We start from the raw sequence: 20,134 nt of genomic DNA, 5'->3' as shown, positions 1-20,134 counted from the left end.
CATGGACACAAACATTTTTTAAAAAATGACTAAACTTCACAAGTACTCTGCTGAGAAATGAAGGAAGGCTGCTATAATGGGCACCTTGCTATGCTATAGTCTTCCTCATTGCAGAGTAGAGGTTACATTCATTCATAAACTAGTGCACTCCTGTACATTAACATTATGAGAGTGGTCACATAGGGCTAGTGACAGGCCTTTGAGGAGGGAAGGAGTTACCTAGGAATGACCAAATTGTCATGTCTAATTTTGATGTAGATACTGGTGTTATCATTCACTCTAGTCACTGAGCCCTGTCACACAGCTGGTCCTAGCTCAGTTGGACTTGTTTAACTCCAGAGACCAGGCAAAGTCCCTGCTGTGGTGGAGTTTGTATACTGATTCTAGGAACCAGTACTAAAAAAAGTAACCAGTAATTCTAAGCATGTCAGAAAGTGAGAAGAGCTATGAATGATAAGAGAGGGACAGAGAAGAGAGGGTTAGGGAAGAATGCACGTGGGGTAGATTGACATTCTCTTTATAGTAGAATGGGCATGGCATAAGAAGAACTCAATCCAGTGATTACTCTGTTTCGCCGACGATGGGTTAGGAGGAAGTATATTCCAGAAAGAAGTAATAGTCAGTTAGTGCATGCTTGTGCCTCACATGACTGCCATATATGGAGTAACAAAAGGGAGTAATTGTTCTATGGAGTGATGTGGTGACTCAACCAGGCCCCGCTTGCCTTTCAGCTAATGACAAGGGCTTGGACATGTATCTATGAAAAGGAGATAGGTAGTGTTAGGGAGATACAGTTAGACAGGAAGTCCCATAAGAAAAATATGGATCTTAATTCCCGTTCACCAAGTAGAGATAAAAAAAAAATGGCGGCATTTAACACCAAGATGGCGGATGGCCCAGATGAATATGAGAGCGAAGTGGGCTGCATGCCCCTTCTCCATCCCCAGGAACTCAAACACCAAAGCCATTATAACCATAGATATGGTGAACCTCTTGGGCAGAAAACTCACATTGATGATTACAGCACATGGGACATAGGCAAAGCTGCAAAATAGATGCAGATCTTAAGGAGAGAACCACCCCATCATACCTCAAAAGGGCCCCAGCTGAAACTAAGAATAATTGATGAAACAAGCAAAGATATGGGACATATGAATGCTGCCGAGAATTGGTGGAAGCTGGTTATGACGTGTGGTAACCTGACAAGGAAAATGTTACACTACTTCACTGGGCTGCAATCAATGACAGAATAGATTTAGTAAAATACTATATTTCAAAAGGTGCTATTGTAGATCAACTTGGAGGAGACCTGAATTCAACTCCCTTGCACTGGGCCACAAGACAAGGCCATTTATCCATGGTTGTACAACTAATGAAATATGGTGCTGATCCATCATTAATTGATGGGGAAGGATGTAGCTGTATTCATCTGGCTGCTCAGTGTGGACATACCTCAATTGTTGTTTTTCTCATATCAAAAGGATAGGATGTAGATATGATGGACCAGAATGGAATGACACCTCTAATGTGGATCCAACCAGATTGCTTTTTGCATTCAATGTTTCAGTTAACCTTGGTGACAAGTATCACAAAAACACTGCTCAGCACTGGGCAGTACTATCAGGGAATACCATAGTCATTAGTCTTCTCCTGGAAGCTGGAGCTAATGTCAATGCCCAGAATATCAAGGGTGAATCACCACTTGATTTGGCAAAACAGAGAAAAAAGCATGTGGATGATTAGCCATTTGCAAGAGGCCCGGCAAGCAAAAGGATACGGCAATCCTTCTTTCCTTAGAAAGCTCAAGGCTGATAAGGAATTTCGGCAGAAAGTAATGCTAGGAAATAACTAGGAAAGAATTACTAGTTATTTGGCTGGTTGGGTTTATAGCAGACCTCAACATTGATTCTTGGCTCATTAAAGGGCTCACGTATGGTGGTGTTTGGGCTACAGTACAATTTCTTTCAAAGTCCTTTTTTGAACATTCAATGCATAGTGCACTGCCCCTTGGGATATATTTGCCAACCAAATTTTGGATGTATGTGACATGGTTCTGGTTTTGGAATGATCTCAACTTTTTATTTATCCATCTCCAATTCCTTGCCAATAGTGTTGCACTTTTCTACAATTTTGGAAACTCTTGGAAATCAGACCCAGAGATTATTAAAGCTACAGAAGAGCAGCAGAAGAAGACAATAGTTGAACTTGCTGAGACCGGAAGTCTGGACCTCAGCATTTTCTGCAGTACCTGTTTGATTTGTAAACCAGTGAGATCCAAACATTGTCATGTGTACAACTGCTGTATAGCAAAATTTGATCACCTTTGCCCGTGGGTGGGTAACTGTAGGTGCAGGCAACCATAGCTACTTTATGGGCTACCTATTCTTCTTTCTTTTTAGGATCTGCTGGATGATTTATGGTTGTATTTCTTACTGGGGACTTCACTTGTGAGACCACTTACAGCAAGGATGGATTCTGGACATATGTTACTCATATTGCCACATGTTCATCTTGGATGTTTTTGAATAGTGTTTTTCATTTCATGTGGGTAGCTGTATTACTCATGTGTTGGATGTACCAGATATCGTGTTTAGGAGTTACTACAAATAAAAGAATGAATGCCAGAAGGTACAAGCACATTAAAGTCACAACAACATCTATTGAAAGTCCATTCAACCATGGATGTGTAAGGAATATTATAGACTTCTTTGAATTTCGATGCTGTGGCCTCTTTCATCCTGTTATCATGGACTGGACCAGGCAGTATACTATAGAATATGACCAAATATCAGGATCTGGGTACCAACTTGTGTAGCAACATCTTTATTCTATGAAGCATATTGCTGAGTGGTGTCTGAACATTGTGTCTGTCTATGTCTCTCTCACTCCAATCCACCTCCTTGGAACAAATTAGCATGCTGTATGTAGGGATAACAATGAATTTTAAAGTTTTTTTCTTTTTAACACTTTTATTAAGTAAACATGGACAGAACACACTGCCACTTGTGTGAAGAATAAAGATCACAAAAAGAAGTTTAATGGTTCATACATAGGAACTCACAAACATTCATTTCTGGTTTTGTTCTCATAACATTTTTTCATGGAAAAAATGAACTTACTCTGATAAATGTGACATAGTGATGGGAAATGTTCAGTTCTAACTAAAACTAAATTTGTGTTATGGCTAAATTGTGTTCTACAGTGCTGGAAGTACTGCATCTAATTCCAGAAGAATTGTCTTAAGTTGATTGACCGTCTTGTGTACACTTCAGATGTACATGTAGATACTGTGATGAAAATCTTGTAGCATGTCTTCTAAGGCACAAGAAGGTAACATTCACATGGTGTGCCGTCGTGCTTCTACCAGCTGCTGCATTGCTGGTGCGTTTCTAGTTCAGTGATAATTGGTAGCAAACTGAGGTCTAATGGTCTGATGCATAGCACTTGCATGAGCACACTAAGTCATTATTTTGTTGAAATTTAAAAGCCCTACTAAGTGCAATACAGAAGAGATGCTTCTCAGTTAAGCTGACAAACAACCTCTAAATGTGTGATTACATGGGAAATATTTGCAAGGAAATGTTTTTAGTACTAAACATTTCATAGTGCCAGTGAAATCTGTAACTTAGAATCATCAGATGGTCACAAGGCAACTATGCAGCAGTGAGCCGTCTGTTTAGTTTTGTAGGTTTTGTGTGTGAACTCAGTTTAACCCAGCTCTAAAATCATGTGAAGGTGAACCTTTTGAGAATAGTTCTCATTGGCTAAATTGGACACTATTAATAGGAACTTAATTCTTAGCTCTGAACATGAATTCTTTGGAGTTTTTAATCCATACTTTTGTTGTTTGCAGGTGTTTATTTGAAATTTTAGACATAAAACATCCTACTTAAGCTATGAATATTTTTATTGTATAATTTCTTTATTTATAACTGTGACAAGTATTATTTTGCTACTTACTACGTTATTCTGTGGAAAGAAAAACCTGTAAAGTGTATAATAAATTAGTTCCCCTTACATAAATTAAATGCCAAAATTTTTGTAAAATATTAATCAGAATAAATACTGACTCAAAACAAATGGTGGTCACTTAATGTTGCACATTTCACCCTGCTGTCTGCACCAGCTGCCGCAGAGCAGGAATTAATTGCTCAGGTACGTGAGGAGTGCCCCTTCCAGATGCTGCACCCAGGACAAAAAGCCTGGTTGCTCATGAAGCTTTGGTGGACTTTTTCCTTTTCCTCTTTCCTGTCTCCTAGGCTGTTCATCTCCTGGAACTGGAGGTTTTCACCATCCATAAGGTTTTGTCCTTCCCACTCTGGAAGCTTGGCTACTGCCAGAGTGGGAAAAGATAATGTGTTGTTGCCTTATTTTTAAAGCCTCTCTTTTACAATCTTTCTAAGTTTTTTTTTCTAGGCCCATGGAGTTTTCCATGGGCCCTTTGACCATGTGGATGTACCTATTCCTCACTGTTTGTTTGCTGGATAGGATAAAATGTAATGATTCACAAAAAATACTCTTTCTCAGTGTTGTTTTATTTCAATTCTTTAAGTAAAGCAGACATGAATTTGGGTTTGGGGTTTGCATTTGAACCCCCAAAATAAAGTCCCATCTCATCTCCAGAGAGGGTTTGGAGCACAGCAATGGCATGGGGGTGATGGCAGATATAGGGCAATACACTGCAGCAGTCTCTGGCTACTATTTTTCCTGACAGGCCACAGTGAGAGAATGCAGTGTTTCTTTCTCTGCCTACTATCACTGCTTTCCCACCTCGGCATCATCAGTCCAGGAGCCGGCAGCCTAGCCCTCCCTTGGATAGTGTGTCTTTTCCCATGGTTTGGGAGAAGTGAAGATGACAGGGAAGCCCTGTTATCTTCTTCTGTCATTGTGTAATGGTTTAGTGGGGACGGAAAACGCTTTACCTCAAGTATTTTTGGTTCAAATGAGCTTGTTCCACATCTGATGTAGACAGTACAGGGTACTGCTGTTGAGGCCACACTAAATGGAACTCTGAGTATCTTTTGTAGGGAGGGGATGAAAGCTCACTAGCTATGTTTGTAAAGAAGCATAAACCAGGCACATCTCCGTGTTTTGAGAATAGGGGTGGCTGTTGGATTGCTCATATTTATAAAATATGAGCTAAGGAAGTATGTCTCTTAAAGGGAATGTGCTTTTGAACTGCTGACCACACTCCTACACTGTCCCGATCACAGTTACCCTGAAGCCTGTGTTGAGTTAGCAATGGGCCTCCTGCTAGCGTAAGACCTCAAGTGACTCAGCAAAGGGCTATCAATGACAAATATTTATTGTCAAAGCCACTTAGAGTTTGAGGTATTTGCTATTGCTATGCTGTCTGATTAATGCACCACTCATACAATGTGGTATGATAATAATTTGCCAAAGCATGTACTATATTCCTAGGAATCTATCTTGAAATGTGCAACTTCAGAACTAGGTATTTTCTTCTGTAGGGCTTTGTGACTTGTGACGTTCAGTTGATATTGAGCACATACAAGTTTAACTTTCATTTGAATTGTTCACTATATACTCTAACCTATAGATTACTGTGTAAATGTCTTGAAAGAGTTTTTTTGTAGCGTGCTTAATAAAAACTTCAACATACAAAGATAAAAATATCATCCTCGAGGCTTCCGGTCAAGATGGCGACCGCCTAGCTGCACTACAAACAACGAGGGAAAAAAAGATAGATGCAGATCCTAAGAAGAGAGCTGCCCCAACATACCTCAGAAGGGGCCCAACTGAAACTAAGGACAACTGGCGAAATAAGCAAGGGTGATGTTTTCCTGTGAACTGGATACCAGCACAAAGGGGAAGGAGATCAATGCAGAGAAAAATCAACTCCTACCAAATCAGAGAGCCAGAGCCTCAGAGGCCCCCAACACCTCAGCACTGAAGCAGACCAAAAATGAAGCCAACATGGCTCAGGGAAATCTTGCGGAAGAGGGGGCGGAAAGAATGTCAGAGTTACATGTTGGGTCATGATTTTCAGAGACATTTATCATACTAATAACTGGGGGCTAACTCCACAATGCACGACCCATTTTCAATAACAAGGAGGGTCTAATGGGAGGGGGTAGATCACAGATGAGCCTAAATAATGGTACCAAACTGCCTGTATTTACTGAAAAGAAAACTAATAAATTAAATTAAAAAAAAAATATCATCCTCATAAGAAAAAAGAAATCAAGAGGATGGAATTTCTAAGGAAATCATAAATACTTTCATACAGAAGATCTTTGAAGTAGAGACAGCAACAAAATAAATATTAGAAAATGACATTCCTAGAAGCAAGTTGGAAAGTTCTTCCACTTCAGCTCAGAGGGCTCTGCATGTGAGGATGCTGGGTTTATATGTCATACTGTCAGTACCACTTTACGTATAACTTCCCCATTGAGACAAGGTGTCACTATGTAGCTCAGGCTGGCCTGACATTAATGATCCTTTTGCCTCAGCTTTCCAAATGCTGGAGTTACAGGAATGTGCCACCACACCCAGCTCTGAGAAGCATCTGTGTACACCATAGACTTCTAAAACTGCAATAGGAGATCACCTCATCATCTTACTTTCTCTGAGTCTGCACTTGACACATATAGAAACTTAGGCCTTCAGAGCTTGGGACACTTTTGCAATTATACCATAACAAAACATGAGAGCCAAGACTTACTCAGTAATTTCTCACTTTAAAGTTCATGTCCTATATTTTAACTTTCTGAATGAATGTGTGAGGTAGATTCAACATACATTCTGTATATAGGAAAGCATGCAGCAGTTCTAACACTATAAAGATTTAAGAAAGAAGCTCTTTGGTTTGTTCTTAAAGAATATTTGTATTAGTGCCAATTGCCTGGCAGCTTGGCTTCCATGTTAATGGGTTTCCCCGGGGCAGGAAGAAGTCTGTGTCACCACAGGAATGTGGCTGTCTCTTCTGAACACCAGATTTCAACTTTGCTTTCCTGTACTTGCTGGGAACTCTCCCCGGGGAAGATGGTTTTCAGTCTATCTTTAATTCAGTCACTGGGACATGCAAACACAGTTCACTTACCAAAAGAGGACAATGATTTTTGGTGACATTTCTTATGCACTGGGGGTGAAGGTGAAGGCAAGGTGTACTCTTTCCTTTCCCATTGTTTGTGAAAATAAGGTGTCTTGCCGGGCATGGTGGCTTTTAATCCCAGCACTCAGGAGGCAGAGGCAGGAGGATCGCTGAGAATTTGAGGCCACCCTGAGACTACATAGTGAATTCCAGGTCAGCAGGATCTAGAGTGAAACCCTTACCTTGAAAAACCAAACAAAAAGAAAAATAAGTGGTAACAGGACAGTTATTGGCAATTTGGTGGGTTGCCCAAATTTAATGCCACAGAAGAAAGTCTACTTTCAATTCATACAAATTTCACTTTAGCTTTCCATGAATGGTTTAGATTTTATTGAGAAAAAACTCATCATATTTAACAAAATAATAATAAAAGTACCACAATATGTTAATTTTCACTTTCATTAGCTAAATTTGTTAATAGTCATAGATTATATGAATAGCACTTACTTTTCATTGGGTGGGCCTATGATTTTCTTCTCCCATGAGAAACAAACATGTTCATCTGTGATGTTCATTTTATTTTTCCTTCCTATACTTCATGCTATATCAGTATTAGAGACTGAAATCAGTGAATTACTAGCCATTTAAAATGAATGGAGTTTCAAAATGAAAAGTGGGGGAGGGAGGATATTACCATGGGATATTTTTTATAATCATGGAAGTTGTTAATAAAAAAAAGAAAAGTTGAATGGTCTTCCATGAGTTTATGATGCTTTTTGGAAGTAAGTCCATAAGGAATTAGACAGGGGAATTGCTGCCTCTATGCCACCTCCTGGTACTGTCTTCATACTTCAAGTTAGCCACACAGGACTGCCTATTGAGAGCTCTGTGAGTCCTTTGTCCCCGGAGTCATTACCCATGATCAAGAGTGAGAGTGTGGCCCATGGGCCCATATCCACATGTGCATAGAGTGAATGCAGACCTTCTCTTCTTTAAGGTCTTCCAAAAGGCAACACTGATCAGCTTTTTCCATAGGTGCTAGCAGTCTTATAAGGATAGTGATGATGATAATGAAGCCATGGTGATATAAGAGATCTATATTTATCTTACATCATTTTTATCTAATAATAAGTCCCAAGGATTTGTTTTTGCCTTGCTACCATCAATGAAGATGTCAATTAAAATGATGTCTATCTTTTGCTCTTAGGTTTCTTTAACATATTCAGAGAGAAATGCTCTCCTTTTTACAGATAGAGGGGAGAGAGGGCTGGAGTAGGCTATGGAGGCTATAGGGTAAGGAGTTGTGATGTGGTCTAGATCTGGAAGATATATGTTGCCTGTATGGGTACATAAGCTCAACCACAGGGGAGCAATGCCTTGATAAAATTATGTTGTCCCAGATGCTGGAACTGCGTGTACCATCTGATTTGAGGACAACATCCCATTGGAGGAATTTTATCCTGAGGCTGATGTTCCCATTCTTATCCTTGGGTGATTCATCCATATACATTACCACATATTCTTGGAGGCTTGCTAGTACCCTAATCCTAATGCAGGTTCTCTTAAATCATTTGGTTATTTATGAAGTCAGAAATCAAATGAACAATGAATTCCATGATATATTGTACTTCAGAGCTGATACCATAAAGTAAGGAACTTGGTAAGCCAATGTAAGAATCTCACTCCTTGTTAGGAAAGCCTTGTGCTATGACAATCTACTCTCTATTTCTACAACATGCCTGATCTTTCACTGTGGATTTTGACTATTTTCTATGAGTTTATGAGCATCTTTGGAAGTGAGTCCATAAGGAATGAGACAGGGGGAGTTGCTGCCTCTCTGCCACCTTCTGGTACCTTCTTCTCAATGACTTCCAGTTAGCCATACAGGACTGCCTATTGAAATCTCTGTGAGCACAATTGCACGGGAAACCTACCAAGAATTTTTCACCTCCTCAAATTTTATTTCTTCCACCCTCAATGTGCTACTAATAGGTGTTTAATAACTCAACCCTAATATGTCACATTTACCTTTGAGTAGAAACAGTCTGATCCATTGCTTCTTAAAAATATTTTTACAATATAGGCTATAATGAAATCCATTTGTTATAAGACAGTAAACACACAGAATAAAATTGGACATTTTTCTTGGCATAAAGATAACATACAGTAAGGTCCTCCAACTTTCCAGGTATTATGGTCACCAAATGATGACTAAACACATTAGAATTAGGACCCAGGTTGTAGACAACAAGAGCCATTAATCTGTGAAGAACTTGGGATCATAAAAAATATGACATCTAAATACAGGAATGAGTAAGAATGTGCTGTCACATTTGGGGATATAGGATCTGCCACTACACCAGTTGAGAAAAGAAGGAATGATAAGCTAAAAGACTAATGTTAGATTACAATTCAACCTGAGATCCAGATGGGGCCATGAGCAGAAGAGGTGAGCAGAAGAGACCTAAGCAAAAGACAAAGTGCTAATTACTTAGGGCTAGTTTCAGAAGCTCTAACTCTCCCCCCACCTGAAAGGTTACATTTTCATTGCAGATAAAACTCCATGTTTTGCTTAAGTATACCCAACATTGCATGAAATCTTATGACAGTGTTGGGGAGTTTGTGAGATGAGAACTGCTTGGCTAATCCTGTTTTGATGGACAATTCCTTCCTGCAGATCATACCCTTCCTTCCTCATATGTCCCACGTCCAGCTGGCTGCACCATCACAGAGTTGCCTCCCATTAAATCAACTCGAATATTATAGGAATGTTAGTAACAGATGGGCCTGAGCTCTTCGTTGTGGGAGACTAGATTCAGTTTTCCAGGGTGAGGAAGTAAAAATATGCTCTTACACCAGATCTGGCTGCATATCTAGAATTCACTTAAGCAAATTTTTATAATTATGGAGAAAAACAGATTAATTTTGTTCTGAATTTTCCATTTATAAAAGTGAAGGGAATACTCTGAATGTAACTAGATATTTTACATTTCTACTAGTAGATTAGATTTATACATAACATAATGGCCTCTTCAATCCATACAAAATAACTGTTAAAATTTTATTTACTTTTAAAAATATTTTATATTTATTTATGTAATTTGAGAGAAGGAAAGAGGCAGAGTGAGAGAGAAAGAGAGAGAGAGAGAGAGAATGAGCATGCTATGGCTTCCAGCCACTGCAAACAAAGTCCAGATGTGTGTGCTCCCCTGTGCATCTGGCTTACATGGGTACTGAGGAATCAAACCAAGGTTCTTTGGCTTTGCAGTGAAGAGCCTTAACCATTAAGCCATTTCTCCAGTCCCTTAACATTTTATTTTAACTAAAGATCTTGTGAGTCTGATTTAACTTCCTTCAGTTACTTTTGAGTAAATTATCACCATGGGAAAATGTTAGCAAAAGGAACACTGGAATGGACAAGGTGCCATTTTACAAAAGCATACAGACTGATAGGGACACAGCAAAATACCCATGAGCGCTATTGCAATAAAAGGTAATACATTCAACTAATTATGGAACAAAACAAACAAAGAAACAATTAAAGCCCATGCAACTCCTTTGAGAACTGGTCTCCTTGTTTTATTTTTCCTTTGGGAAGTATAGACAAGGTGTCCAAAATCCCTAGGTGATGAAGAAAACCTTTTGTTATATGAGAAAGCAGCTAATAGAAATTAAACAAATGATATATAAAATTTTATAGGAGAGAGAGAAAGAGAAAGAGAAGGAATTGGCACACCAGGGCCTCTAGCTACTACAATCAAACTCCAGACACATGCATCATTTTGTGCACATGTGTGACCTTGTGCATCTGTCTTACCTGAGTTCTGGTGAGCCGAACCTGGGTTCTTAGACTTCACAGGCAAGCACCTTAACCTCTAAGTTATCTCTCCCTGAGAGGGAATGAGGTAGCTTTGTTAGGGTGACTGGGTCCCAAAAGCAAGAAACAGAAATATCCTTTAGTCTGCCCTTATAATCTCCACTCTACTAGAAATTAGAGAAGAATCTCTCCTCTCCTTATCTCTTGACTAAAGGAGCTATCTAGTATGTTTTCCACAGACAACCTGAGCACTTCCCTGAAAGAGACCACTTTCCTATAATTTAAATGTGATCCTGGCATTGTGGATGGTTAAGCTCAGCTCCAAAACTTGGCAACATGGTTGGCTTTTTCCTGAGCCAGCTCCCTAAGTCCACAGCAATCAGTTCTCTGAGGCTCACTTGAGCCTGAAGGTAAAGCCCACAACCATAAGGTTATAGATAGATCCTTACCAGGTGGGCAAACCTTTCTTTGTTGGCTGTTCATCTCTCCTGAACTTCTTGGTTCCTGTTCTGGTAAGCTTTAGCTAGGCTGAGACAAGGGGAGACTCCTACTCCCACAGAGGCTTTCTGCTCCCTCCTTCCCCCTACATGGCAGGAACTTTCTGCACTTTCTTCTCCTCTTTCTTCACTAAATACCTTTTTATATTTTAGACCCATGCTTGTTTCCCAAGTGTGTTCTCAGGCTTTGTGAGTGTAGTAATTTTCCTTTCCTCAGTTTGTAGGCCAGCCCTCTTCCTCATATATTCCTGAATAACATTTCAGTGGTTCATAAATTATTCTTAGTCTGGTTTATCCAATTTCTGGTTAAACAGACATGAACTCACTTTTCCTGAACTTCCAAAACCCTGTTACAACACTGCTCAGGTAAGGATTATTAAGAAGTATAAAAGTGATCCCATAGAGACTAATTTCAAATGCTGGAGTGGGAGGATCTGGGTATGCATCGAAGGGACAGCTGTCATCCCTCCAGTTCAGTTGTTGGTCACCATCACTGAAGCTATTGGTCAGCCAGATATGTTTCTTGGAATGATGACAGGACAAATGGCAGTCATGCTTTGTATGGATCTCTTAATCTTCAGATTTTATTGACAGATTGTAGAAACTACAGGAGGATTACACCAGGAAAGACTACAGGGACATGACTACATACAGCCAGGATCCTGAATATTTACTTTGGCAAAATTTACCACCTCTGAATTTCTTTTTTAACAGGTTGGTATTATAAATAAAGAAATGGTAGCATGAGGTAAACTGTGCCCAATATAAAGGATGCATGGGTCATTCTCTCCAAAATCAGGGCATTGTTATTGTATTAGGTAACTTCTAGTTCATGGCACAAAATATGTGACAAGTTTCAATTGTCCAGTTTAAAGGTAGAAGACTTGTTAACTTTTACAGTTCCACTCTACAGACCATCATGGCAGGGGAAGCATAGCAGTGGGAGCTTGAAGCAGCTGGTCGCATTCAGACCCCAGTGAGGAAGCAGAATGTGATGAATGCTATACTCGCTTTCTCCTTTCTATGCACTCCATAGGGCCAACCCATGCGATGGAACCACCCATGGTTAGAGTGGGTCTGCGACTTCAATTAACTTGATCTAAACATTCCATAATAGTCATGATCAGATATTTGTTTCCATGGTGTTTCTAAATCTTGTCATCTTGATAGCTAGAAATTAACTATCACAGTTGAAAATCTGGATTTCAAATTGGTCAAAACAATTATAAAGGATTTTTTTCAGACAGTTGAAAACAGCTAATATCTTGTAGAGGAAATTTTTACATTAAAATGTACATTGTGGGGGCTGGAGAGATGGCTTAGTGGTTCAGGAGCTTGCCTGCAACATGAAAGGATCAAAGTTTGATTTCCCAGTACCCACATAAGCCAGATCCACAAAGTGGCACATGTATCTGGAGTTTGTTTGCACTGGCTGGAAGACCTGGTGCACCCATTCATTCTCTTTCTCTCTGTCTCTGCCTCTCTTCCTCAAATAAATGAAAGTAAAATATTTTTTAAAAATGTATACTGTCAGTTTTAAGATTCATTTTATTAAAACTGTAATGATATATGTGTGTATGTATTTGAAGAGAAAGGTATGTAGGTACCTTCATTAAGGGTAGAAAGCACCATTGCTGGATGGTAGATTGCATCACTTTTCTAGTTTTGTTAATTTCTATTTTCTAATTTTATATAGGCATTGTATTAGTTACTTCCTCATTGCTAGGATAAAATACCTGACCAGAAGTAACTTAGGGAGGAAAAGGGTTTATTTCAGCATGCAGTTACAGTCCATTATGGAAGGTAAAATACAACAGGATCAGGACAATGGCATCACATTACATTGGCAGGGAGGAAACAGAGAGGTGGTGAACAAGAAGCAGGGAGGGACTACAAAATCTTAAGAGGTGCCCCAGTAACACATTTCCTATGGCAAAGTTCCACCTACTAAAGGTTCTACAACCTTTCCAAACAGTGCCACCATCTGAGAACTAAGAAATCAAACACATGTGTCCATGAAAGACATTTTATATTCCAATCTGGTCATCATAGACTAGTGGCTATCTCATAATGCAAAATGTATACAATCCAACTTGAAAAATCTCCACAGTTTTTGTCAGTCCCAACACTGATCAAAAGTTAAAAGTACATAGTCTCATCTGAGACTCAACACAAACACATGTTACATATCTCTATATATCTATATGTATGTATGTATGTATGTATGTATGTATGTATGTATGTATGTATATACATATGGTATGTATAGGGAGGAATGGGTACAGAGTAAAGAATTGGACCAGAAAAAGATCAAAATTTAGCAGGGTAAATATCAACTCTTGCCATTTCATATACAGTATCTGGAAGTTGTAATGAAATCCTCTGAGCTCCAATAAAGATATGTGTAGCTATGCATTCCAGCTGTGCTATGTGTAACCTTTCTTATGGGCTAGATTTTCCCTAAGCCCATAGATATGTTAGTTCCATGGTTCTGATGTCTTTAATGTTGTGAAGTCTCCATTGCAACATAGGGTTTGCCTTCACAGCTTAATGCGTTGGCCTCACAGGGTCTTCTTGCAGGGAATTTGACCCTACCTCACATTGCTTAGTTTCAGCAACTCTCTAGAACCATGATGCAATACTCTGTGACTTCCTTAATCTTGTATCTTTCATTCTTCCAAATTGCTATCACATGGGTGATGCTGTCAAGTTCTATTACCAGGTCAACATGAAGAAGTATGATGGCCAAGGAACACAGCTCTAGCAACCTCTGTATGCTGACCTTGGGAAACATAGACCTCTTTCAGAATTTTCCATTATGCTTTTTCTTGTCAAAAGAATTCAAATTCTTATTGGCTAGTACCTATAATTGGTTGGGTCTTGCTTTCAGAGGAGCTTTCTTATTATCCCAGCACAGAGCTGCAGAGTTATTTTAAACAGTGGTCATCTCTTTAACAATTACAGGTAACATAGCTGCAGTCTCTAGGTCTGGGATTTGCTCACATTTTTTCCCTGTCAAAATTTCTTGCTTCATGTCTTTCTGCTCTGCAATTTCTCTCTTTCATGTAGATCTGACCCAGGACATGAAAGACAAACCATGCAGACTCAAAGCTTTCTGCCTTGAAATGTCTTCCACTGAACACATTAGTTCATTACTTTTAAATTTAACTTTGTTCAGTCCTTGGAACAGAGGCAGGATACAGCCCATTCTTTGCCAGAGTATCATATGAACCGCTCCTAGCTCACTTTCCAATAAAGTCTAATTTCTGCTCTGGAACCTCATGAGTCAAGACTCAGCAGTCCACATTTTTCTTGGTTTTCTGGCCTTTTAATCTCCTACAACAAGAATATCCCATTAAGCTTTGCTTATGGCATTCTAAATGTTCTGTAGCTCTAAGTTTCAAACCTTTTCGTAGTCCTCCTGCAAACCAGTTCCAAGGCTAAGAACTACATAGTCAGTCTTGTCACAACAATAGCACCACTGCTTATTACCAATTTTCTGCATCAGTTATTTTCTGATTGCTGGAACAATAACAGGCCAGAAGCAAGTTAAGGAAGGAAAGGATTTGTTTTGGCTTACAGTTCCAGAGAGTGGAGTCCATCATGATGGGGAAAGCATTTCAGGAAACCTGTATCATCTCATCACATTAGCAAGGAGGGCATAGAGGGTGAATAGTAAGTAGCCATGTTCTGTAAAACCTCAAGAGCTGCCCTCTAGTGGCCCCACTAACTGGAGAACAAGTATTGAAATACATAAGTATATGGGGGCATTTTACATATTAAGGACTATGGTCATCGTATAGCTTTTTAAATGGTAAAAACTTATTTTTACTTAAAAAATAAAGTAAGAGAGAATTTATGCCCAGTACTAAAAATGTAGCTAAAAGCTTATGGCTAGGAAAGTCATAGGCCCTATGAGGGAAGCTACTCTTGTTGCTTGGCTAATGAATATGTTGTGCCCATCAAATGGCCCTTTAAATAACATTTATACTAATGTCCGTAACTAGTGTTATCCTCACCTTTGGTTAGAGAAGCTTATTTTTACAGATTGTGGAGGTTACTGGGGAGACTTAGAACTTGTCAAAAGTGCTGATAATAAATGACTATTGAGGGAACATTGTGGAAGGAGGTGTAAAAACAATGTAAGATCCAGAGGATGGAGAGCAATGCTTTGGAACACTGTCTTCTGGACATGAAGTAGCCATTACATTCATAACCTGACAGTACATGTCATTACCTGCACAAGACCTGATTGATACTATATACAGGATTGGGCCCCTCAGCCTCCCCCCTTTTTTTTTTGAATGATAGAGAGGCCAAAAACAAGAGATATCAAAATAAAAGAAAGACTAATTAGAAAGAAAAATTATCTCAGTGTAAGAGAACAAAAGAAGGTAGAAAGAGGGGTTATGATCAAAACATTTATAAACATATGTGAAAATTGTCCATGAAAAAGCTTTAAAAAGGTAAGTAAGCCAAATTTTGCTATGTTCTTTAACTTAATTATTGGAGAGAGATTTTACTTAGATTAGGGGCTGAATAAATTCTTTTTAGAGCTTCTGAATGGCTAAAATACATGTTAACTTTTGTTCCATTAATTTTAAGAAGTTTTCAAAACTAGACTAAAAAAAACCTTTCTTAATCTCTTGAGAAAAATCCATTTTCACTGAACTTTTGATCTCAGCAGAAATAATATTTGTACAGAGCAATCTGTTGCTTCTCCTGACCAACTCAGTCTGATGTTAGATCAAAGAAGGTCTGATAAGCACTGGGCAATGAGCTTGAAGTTCAAGATAAATTTCTAATTTAAACTTCAAAATAAGTATTTGAAGCTTTGAGACAACTATGACAAAGGCTTCAGAAAAGAGCATGAACAACATATTTAAGGCTAGCAGCAATAATATTTGTGAAAGTACCCAAAACTTTAATGAGCTTTAATAACATGTATAATGATGAATAGAACTTTAAGTCAGAAATTGAATGGATTCAAAAAAATGCGAGCCACAGATTTAGGTCTATGTAAACATTTTCAGGGAGATAATGATTTTTTTTTCTTAATGATTTTGTAATAATTAATTTTTCAATAGTACACACGTAAAACAAAGCACTTTAAGTAAGCTATATCCAATATGTTTTTCAATGAATTTTCTCTAGCTACACAAAGAATTTTCCCTACTCCATATGAAAGATGTTTCTACTCAACTGTCTGAATATGACAAAATGTGATTGGGCAGCATTTATGTCTGAAAACTGCTCTCTAGTTTTATATTTCAATGGATTTATTTACCTTACTGGATACTTATGTTTGCATGTTGCTAACAGTTAAATGTAACCATGCAGATAATTAAATCTTATAGTATAAATTATTAGCACAGCCTAAAAGCATATACTACTTTATGCAAATGACAAGATATTTTTGGAAATTAGACAATTTCGGGTGTAAGTAATATGGGGCTTATACCCACATATATAATATTCAGCTATGTCTAAGCAAACACCTTGTAATCATGCAAAGAAATATTTATGCAGTACAATTTATCAACATCCAAATGAGCATCAATAAACCCTACAAATAGAGTTATATTACTTCATGAGGTTTGTCAGACTGGTGAGTTTTCACACCTACTTTAAAATTATGTTGAGGATTTCAGAACTGTATAAAAGCATTTGAACTGTGGGCTAGTGTCATTTATATCTAATGTATTAAGAGGTAAAATCTCATTACATTCTTTGAGCTGAAGCATATAGAATTATGACTTAGACAAAAATTTTGGGTCTTTATTTATGATCTTATGTATCTATCCCAGGCTGCCTTGAAATTTCCATGATACAGAAGATGAGCTTGAACTTCTGACCCTCCTGTCTCTACCTCACAAATACTAGGATTATAGATATTTTTCACAATACCCAATTTATGTGGAATTGAGCATCAAACCCAGAGTCTTATGCCTATTAGGGAGACACTGTACAAATTGAGCTGCATTCCCCTGCCCAGGACATGTTTTAGTAATAGATATTTTAGAACTTGTTTGCTATGTTTTGCTGCTTAATAAAGGTAGAGTGATGATGGGATGCAGGGTTGAAGAGCACAGAAAACGCTGGTGGTTGAGGTGCACAGGAGCTGAACCCAGGTGTCCCTCATTCAGACTCAGTCCACCTACTATGTCCAAAAGCAGACACAGAGAAGATCCAGCTCTCAGGGACCAACAGGTCTTTTGTCAGATTCTTTCTACCCTTTGGGAGTCAGTTGCTTATTTTGTGAGAAAATGGACCTATCATGCTATGATTAGAGTAATTAGAACAATATTTCCTCGAATAATGAGTGGTTTCCAGTATCTTTGAAGAAAAAAGTAACACTCAAAGGACCATATGTATTAATGACTGGGCTTAAAGTAAATATCATGGATATTATATTGCTTATTACCATCAGCACTGGGTGTAAAAGTTCTGCTACGTGAGACAAATTGATTCACTCACTGAAATCCAAATTATACAAACATTTACCACTTTTAAATGAAGTTAAAAGTGATGCTATGTAGTTTCTTGATACTAGAAGCTTAAAAGGAATCTCTGACCTGTGGTCTATGTTGTTTTTCACAAATTTTAGCTCTTCTCCATACATTGGGGGAAAAAAAAAAGATCAAAGGGAGGAACAGGTAGGATCAATACAAATTTTGACACTGGTTGAAGAATGAAGAGAGGTAAATTTATCAGAAATGGAGGAAGATGAAATGCTGAAATCTACCCAGGAAGCAGATAGATGGCAAGGCATGTGTCCTCTTCCAAAACTCTTGAGGGCAAGAGCCAGGACAGCGAGGAGGGAGGAGCTGAGGTAGGAAATGCAGGACGCTGAAGGCTCTGGAGGCTCTTGTGCTCAGGTTCTTTTCTGTGGAAGCTGGGTTGGCTAAAATGGCCCTTGTACTCTGTGTCTCATCTAGTTTAGGACAGTTGAGAAGCTACAGACTAATGGGAAACAGGCTTTAAACATAAATGTTACTTTGTAGATGGAAATCACAAGTCATAGACTTCTTTAAGAGCCCCAAAGTGTTACAAATATTTGCTGGTTCACCATGGCATATTTAAAATGAGATTTGGGAGGAAGAAAGCTGCCGGCACGCGTCCTCCTCGGGTTTCGCTCTCCTGGGCCGCCGTGTCATTTTTGAGCTACCAACCCGTACATTTTTGCGGATAAATCTCGTGTGTCCTGATCGCCATGGCTCAGCTCCACGCACGCTTTTACACTGAAAACAAGAAATACACAGTCGATGATGTTCCTTTCTCAATTCCTGCCACCTCTGAAATTGCTGACCTCAGTAGCATCATTAATAAACTACTGCAGGCCAAAAATGAGTTGCACAAGCATGTGGAGTTTGATTTCCTTATCAAGGGCCAGTTTCTGCGAATGCCCTTGGTCAAGCACATGGAAGAGGTTGTGGAGTTTAGATAGAGTATGTGGAGAAATACACCGCACCCCAGCCAGAGCAGTACATGCTCCCTGATGACTGGATCAGTTCAATTGAAGGGGCAGAGGAATGGATCTTAACTGGTTCTTACCATAAGACTTCTCGAATCTGGTCCTTGGAAGGAAAGTCAATAATGACAATTGTGGGACATACAGGTGTTGTGAAAGATGTGGCTTGGGTAAAAAAAGATAGTTTGTCTTGCTTGCTCCTGAGTGCCTCCATGGATCAGACGATCCTCCTGTGGGAGTGGAATGTGGAGAGGAACAAGGTGAAAGCCCTGCACTACCGCAGGGGTCATGCCAGAAGTGTGGACTCCATAGCTGTTGATAGCTCCGGGACTAAATTTTGCAGTGGTTCCTGGGATAAGATGCTAAAGATCTGGTCTACAGTCCCAAACAGATGAAGAAGATGAAATGGAGGAATCTACAGATCGTCCAAGAAAGAAACAAAAAACAGAGCAGTTGGGGCTGACAAGGACTCCCATAGTGACCCTCTGTGGCCATACAGAAGCAATTTCCTCAGTACTGTGGTCAGATGCTGAAGAAATCTGCAGTGCATCTTGGGACCACACAATTAGAGTGTGGGATGTTGAGTCTGGTGGTCTTAAGTCAACTTTGTCAGGAAACTAAGTGTTTAATTTTATTTCCTATTCTCCACTTTGTAAATGTCTGCCATCTGGAAGCTCAGATAGACATATCAGATTGTGGGACCCTCACACTAAAGATGGTTCTTTGGTGTGGCTGTCCCTAAGGCTGGGTCACATCAGTGAAGTGCTCTCCTACCCATGAACAGCAGCTGATTTCAGGCTCTTTAGATAAAATTGTCAAGCTGTGGGACACAAGAAGTTGTAAGGCTCCTCTGTATGATTTGGCTGCTCATGAAGATAAAGTCCTAAGTGTGGACTGGACAGACACGGGGCTACTTTTGAGTGGAGGAGCGGACAACAGGCTGTCCTCCTACAGATCCTCTCCTACTACTTCCCATGTGGGTGCGTGACCACCATGGATAATTTCATCACGGATGCTTTTTCTTGTTGGGATTTTTTTTTTTTTTTTTTTTGAGATTGGTAGAGTCTCACTGTAGTGCCATAGACACTTTATAAATTAAACTGGTAGAGAATCATCAGATTACATCGTTAACACAGAGATGGAAAACACCCTTTTAAAGTTTGCATAATGGTTCACCCTTCATAATAGGGAACATTTTACTATCATTGTGTCTTTCTTCTGTGTATATGAAATTATAATATGTGGTCTGTATTCTCTACCTTATGCAGACTCTTAAAATTAAACTGGTTTAAAAT

General features: G+C 39.0%; 2 pseudogenes; both read left to right on the top strand.

The window, feature by feature from the left end:
• Positions 1–878: 878 nt before the first annotated feature.
• LOC101616048 lies at positions 879–2,831 on the top strand (annotated as a pseudogene).
• A 15,750-nt stretch (positions 2,832–18,581) lies between these two features.
• LOC101615752 lies at positions 18,582–19,827 on the top strand (annotated as a pseudogene).
• The last annotated feature ends 307 nt before the right edge of the window (positions 19,828–20,134 follow it).

The sequence above is a fragment of the Jaculus jaculus genome, chromosome 3 (assembly GCF_020740685.1).
Source record: "Jaculus jaculus isolate mJacJac1 chromosome 3, mJacJac1.mat.Y.cur, whole genome shotgun sequence".
Taxonomy (NCBI): Eukaryota; Metazoa; Chordata; class Mammalia; order Rodentia; family Dipodidae; genus Jaculus; species Jaculus jaculus.
This window is presented reverse-complemented; position numbering and strand designations above follow the sequence as displayed.